Source organism: Balaenoptera ricei, chromosome 6 (genome assembly GCF_028023285.1).
Source record: "Balaenoptera ricei isolate mBalRic1 chromosome 6, mBalRic1.hap2, whole genome shotgun sequence".
Taxonomy (NCBI): Eukaryota; Metazoa; Chordata; class Mammalia; order Artiodactyla; family Balaenopteridae; genus Balaenoptera; species Balaenoptera ricei.
In genome coordinates, this window is record NC_082644.1 from 89170962 (window position 1) to 89177957 (window position 6996).

General features: G+C 43.3%; 1 protein-coding gene across 2 annotated transcripts in view; it reads right to left on the reverse strand.

The window, feature by feature from the left end:
- HEMGN (hemogen) overlaps positions 1-6138 on the reverse strand; it is a 28875-nt gene extending 22737 nt beyond the window's left edge. The window contains exon 1 of one of the 2 annotated variants that reach the window (XM_059925134.1): positions 6049-6138. The gene's annotated coding sequence lies outside the window, so the exon portion shown is untranslated. The remainder of the gene's footprint in view (positions 1-6048) is intronic. The other variant, XM_059925135.1, reaches the window with a different exon arrangement.
- Positions 6139-6996: the final 858 nt, after the last annotated feature.

The window sequence follows — 6996 nt, forward strand, 5'->3', positions numbered from 1 at the left end:
ATGGGGTTGTGCGAGTCGCAAAGTCTGAGAGGGAATGAGCTGCACGCATACAGGGAGGCTTTCAGTGGGAGCAGCTGCAGGCCTTTTGCTTTTCTGCACATCCTCAGCTACCAGTGCCACTTGGCCCTAGGCCTCTATCAGCAAGGGTGAACCCTAAGGAGCACGGCAGCTCCACACAGAGGACCCTCATAGCAGAACCTCATTATGGCACAGATTATTGTTCATTCTAACAGGCATTTAGTAAGTGTTTGTTGTGAGTCAGGTCCTGTGCTTGCCACAGTGGGTAAGAGATGAGTCAGATGTGCTGCCTGCCCTTGAGACCTCACAGTTTAGTGGGAGAAACAGACTCATGAGTGTCATATACAGACTGGGTTATGACCAAAGCCCACACAGCATTTGGGCACAGTTGACGGATCACTTAAGTCTGTCTGAGGGCTCAGGCTGGGCTTCTCAGAAGAGATAAGATTTAAATGTTACCTTAACAAGGGTGTAGAAAATTCTCCAGGGGGATTAAAGGTGGTGGGGGATGCATTTCAGACAGAGGGAGGTGCGACTATACAAAGGCACAGGGATGTGAAAAGGCATCTTGGTTCTCGGCACAGTAACAGAGAAGCTGGAATGTGTGCTACACACCAGGGAATGGAAAGACCTGAAACCAGAGAGGTAGCTGGGGGCCCAAGGAGAGGCTTTTATGATGTCATGGGGAGCCACTAAGGGGTTTTAGGGAGGAGAATGCCATAATCAGGTAATGTTCTTAGAGCATTTAGGTGACAATATGGGGGCTGGGTGGGAAAGGAGAGAGAAGATAAATTCACTGAGGGTATTAAAGGAAAGGACAGATTCTAGAGAGATCTAGAAGGTAGAAATGACAGATCTTATTATGAGAAATTCTAAGAGCTCCAGCACAGAAAATTGAAAGAGAAAGACAGCAGACTGAAAATTTAGTGAGGGTCCACAGGTAAGATGACAAGATATCTTGTATCAAGCAAATCACACCCTGACTTCCATTTCTTGATGGCCTGGCCGAGATGGCCTATGTAATGTTTATGGACAGGAGGTCAAAAGCTTTTATTACAAATTATTTTTACAGCTACAGAGGTGGATTCAGCAGATCTGGCTGGCTAGGCCAGTGTTTCCCTCCTTTCCCTCCTGCCCCAAAGCTAATTGCTTTGTCGAGGAGGATGCCTTCCCCAGATGGAAAAAGGCCACATTTTGGTTGAGGATTGACAAATAGCTATGCCAGGATCTCCATACTAAGTCCTATCTAGATCCACACATTACCACAAAGAACTGCATAGCTCAGAATGCTTGGCTGCCTATAGCATACCGTCACAGACCACACATGTGGAGAATTCCCAGAAGAATTGATATATGAGCTGGGTCTTGAAGAAAGCAAAGGAAAAATAAGCACATTAAAATGATATCCTTCCTGGTTTGGCCCTTTTTTAGAAGTATACCTAGAATGTTCTAGAGCAGAGCTGTCCAATAGAACTTTCCACAATGATGGGAATGTTCTTCTGTATGATCCAATATGGTAGCCACTAGTCACATGTGACAATGGAACACTGTAAATGTGGCTAATGTGACGGAGGAACTGATTTTTTTTAATGTTATTTTAAACGTTATTTATTTATTTATTTATTTATTTATTTTTGGCTGCGTTGGGTCTCTGTTGCTCTGTGCAGGCTTTCTCTAGTTTCGGAGAGCGGTGGCTACTCTTCGTTGCGGTGCACGGGCTTCTCATTGCGGTGGCTTCTCTTGTTGCAGAGCACGGGCTGTAGGTGCGCGGGCTTCAGTAGTTGTGGCGCACAGGCTTAGTTGCTCTGCAGCATGTGGGATCTTCCCAGACCAAGGCTCGAGCCCATGTCCCCTGCATCGGCAGGCGGATTCTTAACCACTGCGCCACCAGGGAAGTCCCAGGAACTGATTTTTTAATTTAATTTTTATGAATTTAAATTAAAATAGCCACCTGTAGCTAGTGGCTACCATGTTGAACAGCACAGCTCTGAAGCCCACTTAGCAAGCCTAGATTCTGTTTCCCATGCTTATTCTTTTCTTCGTTCTCCACACCTGTCTCTGTTCTCTTCTGCCTAGTCCCTCCAGGTTGATATACTAATTGACTATCTTCTAGCTTCCAACATTGGTCCTATTTCCTGGTTATTGATTTCCTCTCTCTCTCATCACAGCAGAACCCTGGACTATCTTCCATTTGACTCATACCTTAATACCTCCCCAACCTGTGCTGGAGTGTGGGCCTAGAGGAAGTAACTTCAAAGAACCTGTCCTGCCACGTTGGGCTCTCCACCAGGCCTTATCCTCTCCCTCCCTTCTTTTCCTCAGTTTCTTTTCTAGGCCACTTTAACCAGCTAGTTAGTAACCTGGAATATTCTTTGGTGTTTTCCCTCCCTGACAGCTTGAGTTAGAGGATGGAACAGTTGGAGGATGGAGGTGTGTGTATTGGGGCTGGGAAGGGAGGGTTATAACTGGTTGAACAAATACTTTGATTTGAGGTCTCTGGAAATAGGTGAAGGACTCCATCCTGAGGCCTTTTCTGTCAGGCTTTTTTAACTTTGATTTATATACAGATAGCAATATTGATAGATTGACTACACCTGTGGATGGAAAGGATAGATTCAGGATACAAAAAAGGGTCTTGATAGGCCAAACCATTGGGCCAAATTTAACAGGATGCAATGTAATGGTGACAAATCTCAGATCCTGCTAATTGCCTAAGTACCAATATACGGCTTAGAAGACTTGGTAGTTTTAGCTAATTAGGAATCAGTAATGGATAACGAGAAAGGCAATATCCTCTTGGAAAGCACTAATAGAATCATATCCAACATGAGAATTCACATCCAGCAGAGACCTGCTCATTTCCACCCTGACCAGACCACACGTTGATCACTGTTTCAGATTCTGAGCACCTCACTCTTTTTTTAAAGGGTGAACATTGACAAGCTGAATGACCACAGTGGTAAAGGGACTGGTAACCTGTCCTCTAAGGACCTGGGACAATTGAGCCTTACAAGAGCAGACCATGGGGACAAGGTCACTGTCCTAAATCTCTAAAGGGCAGTCACAGAACGGAAAGCAGACATGCTTTACGTGGCTCCAGAGGGCAGAGCAAAAACAAACGAGTGAAAGATAGAAAGAAATTAAAAAAAAATAAACGAGCAAAAACTCTAGCAGATTTCAGCCCAGTATGAGGAAAATGTTTCCAGTTGTCAGAGCTGTGATTTGGGCAGTTTAACCTGCAGAGGCAGAGTTTGGTAGAGACCCTGGAAAAACGATGTTAAACATGCCCCAAAGCCAGTCTGCTCAAATATTGATTGTCTCCGCAGTGATGGATAGCTAATTCAAAATGTGTAGGCCCCATACGTGCTGACCCCATTTAGCTTCCAGGTTCTATATTAAGTGTTAACTCCTCATTCTAGCTCACATTCTCATTAAATAACCTGGGCTCCTTGTATGTGGGAAACCGGTTTCGAGCACAGAACCTCTAGCACCAAGCAGAATGGCAACATAATTTTAGCTCCTGAGCAAATGGGTCTCACAATAGTGTGAGTTCAGTGTGCACATTAACATTTGAATATGCTGTATAATAAGCGTGCTGATTACTCTGAGAAGAATACTTGAAGAATAAAATAAGCTGTGATCATCAGAGGAAAAAGGGGCTAGCAATTTATGGCATGGCTGCTGATTGATATTCAAAAGTACATGACAGCTCTCATCACAGGTAAAAGATAATTACTGTGATTATAAAATGTAATGACAGTGCCAGGAAGTGATCAGAATTTTACTGGAAACCAGTTTGTGGTATAGTTTCTTATCACATTCAGATTTATAACTTATAAAAATGTGTCCCCATTTGGTTGTTTGGTTCCTCCGGGCAGTTTGAATGTGAATCCATTGTAATCTCAACTTTGCAGGAAGTGGCCGACCGAGTTTTCACGGGAAATGAGAAGCTGAGGTGTGGAGGCCTCAGGTTGGATGTGGGGACATGACAATCACCTTGTGCTGGGAGAGAAGCTGTAATGGGGAGCTGGCTGGTGCCCCACACCTTGGATGACCTAGACAAGCAGTTCTCAAAGTCTGCTCTGCAGACCTCTGGGGGATCCTGATACTCTTCCAGGAGGTCCATAAGATCAAAATTATTTTCATAATAATATTAAGATGTTACTTGGCTTTTTCATAGTATTGAAAGACTTCAAATTATATGACTCAACTTATATGAAATGTCCAAAATAGGCAAATCTATAGAGACAGAAGGCAGATAAGGAGTTGCCCAGGGTGAGGGGAGGCCAGAAGGTGGAGTGACTGCTTAATGGATACGGGGTTTCCCTCGGGGTGATGAAAATGTTCTGGAACTAAGTAGTGGTGGTGGTTTCATAACTAAATGCTACTGAATTGTATATTTTTAAATGGTTAAAATGGTGAACTTTATGTTATATAAATTTTACCACAGTAAAAAAGTCCAAAAATAATTAATTAATTAATTAATTAATTAATTAATTAAAAAGAAAAACAGTCATCTTTTGGATTTCTGACTACCTGCTCTTTGCTGCAAATACTCCTATATATTCCGGCTCCTCCCTTACCTCCTCAGAGCAGTCTCTCAGAGCTATCTGAGAGGTTTCGTCCTAGGCTTTCATCCTCAGTTTTGTTAGCCAAATAAAACATAATTCTCAACTTTTAGGTTGTGCATTTTTTCAGTCAACATGACAAAAGAAAAAAATGGCTAATAATATTAAGTAAATGAAAGAGATCCATTCTTATGACTTGTTAAATGTTTCCATATAATTTTTCAGACCTCATAGCATGTTACAGCTAGGAGAGACCTTGGTTACCTCCTCATGCAAGTTGGAAATAGGGTAGGGGAATTCCAAGGTGATCCTGTGGAAGAAATATGGATCAGGAGCTAAAGAGGAGAGATCAGGCGTAGGGAACAAAGTCTCCCAGGGGCGGATAGAATGCATAAGATAATAAAGAGAGAAAGGGTAGCTTAAGATGATTATCAACCAGCATTTAGGAAACCCCCTAACCAGAAGAAAGGCCAGAGGAAGGCAAGAGAACTAGGAGATGGGAGAGTCCCAGAGCAGGGCAAGATGCCCCAGGGCATGCATTATCAACCGGGGATACACAAGGTTTCAAATCAAAGAGCACTTCAAAGCTTCCCACAAAAACCAGTTGCAGTGTCTTGTCCCATCCCACCCTGACAGAGCTCCCCAGAGGCAACTACTGCCAACACTTTTAGCTATTTCTTCTGATGTTTACCTCATATTTACAGACACATGCTCTGTTCTATGTCTTGGTTTTTCCACTTTAGACATTATCTATTGACTTCATATTATTAGAAGATTAGGATTTAGCTCTCTGCTACCACCTCTAAAAGCCAAGTGGGCACTAGTAAACTGGAAACCGAGTGACCCATCTTAAAGGGAGGCAGCTGCTATTCAGCGGGATATTGCCAGGGAATGTAGCTCTGCAATGCAGAATGTGTCAAAGTATGTTCATTTGTAAGTAATTAAAACACAACCAGAAAACTGACAACGATGAAGCTCACACTAAGAGTCCAGGTAATTTAAGCTTCAGGGTTGGTTTGATTCAGCAGAGCACCAGTGTTATCAAAGCTGACCTTGATGTGAGATGGCTAAGGACAAGTCCCAGAGCTCCTTGCCCATATCCAGAGAGATACAGGTCAATTCTGGAAGCCTCTTTCTCAGGAGTCCTAGCAAATCTCTATTAATCTGGATTGAGTCTTATGCCTGTAGGAGATACTATGGGGCTCAGCCCAGGTCCCCTCTTCAGGGGGAACACATCCATCCCTCAGCTGCTGGGAATAGTCTTGCTCTCAGCCTTAGGAAACCACTTCCCCCAAGGTTTTACACCCCCTCCCAGGGTGCAGCCTGAGGCCTGTGACTGGCTGATGTGGGAATACAAATGTCTGGCCTCCTTACTTCAGTTTGGGACAACTCTGAAGGGCCATCCCCATTCCTGAGTTCCTGGGATCAGCTGAGGCTTTGGTTGTAACTACATTGCACCTACTTTGCTGGTCGGCTTCTCTCCACCCCGACCCTTGTCTTCTTCAGGTCCCCATAGGTGTGTGTCCTAAGGACGCTCCTCAGTAAGCCTTCTGCATGCAGCTCCCCATCTCGGATTCTGTTTCCAAGGATCCCAGTCTTGAAACAGTGCTTGTTTCTGAATCAACAAAGGTGACAAAAACATAGGGCTATGCTGATGAATTAGGACTAGTTTGCATGCCCTGTTCTAGAACCAGGGGTGGGATCAGCCTCTCCCAACAGCACATAGGCTGAGCCAGAGCGGATAGGGACTGGAACAAAGCTTTGAACTGTTTACTAAAAAGGGAAGAATCATATTGGGGAGGCAGCTGCACAGATCTTTTGATCTTTCCAGAAGAGTCAGAAACAGTTTATGTAAACAAACAAACAAACAAAAAACTCATGATGTTTTAATGTCGAAAACTAATTGAGATATTTTTAAACACTATTAAGAGCCAACAAGACATGGTCTAATACTGGCCTGCATTTCAGCAGTTTGCAACCTTGGCCAGAGAGAACATAGGTGTAGTTTGTAGCCCCAGAGAGCTAAGCTGGCACTAATAGTGATCATGAAGTCAAGATTTCAGCTCAACCTAAGGAACAGTTTCCTAATGATTTGAGCAAGATGAAAACGGAATGAAGCAACCTCAGGAGGAGATGAGTTCCTTGGCACCAAAGGCCATTGTTTGAGTCTTGTTAGAATTTGAACTATATGATCTTTGAGTTCCTATTCATTGAATAGGAACTTTATCCATATAAAGTGGATATCCATACAAAGTGGATCCACTTTATCCATATAAAGTGGATCTACTTTATCCATATAAAGTGGATATAACTTTATCCATATAAAGTGCCGTGTATACATAAAATACCACTGATACACCCTTTGGCTAATGTCAGTAGCAAACAGCAATGGGATTGCACCAATGGTTCT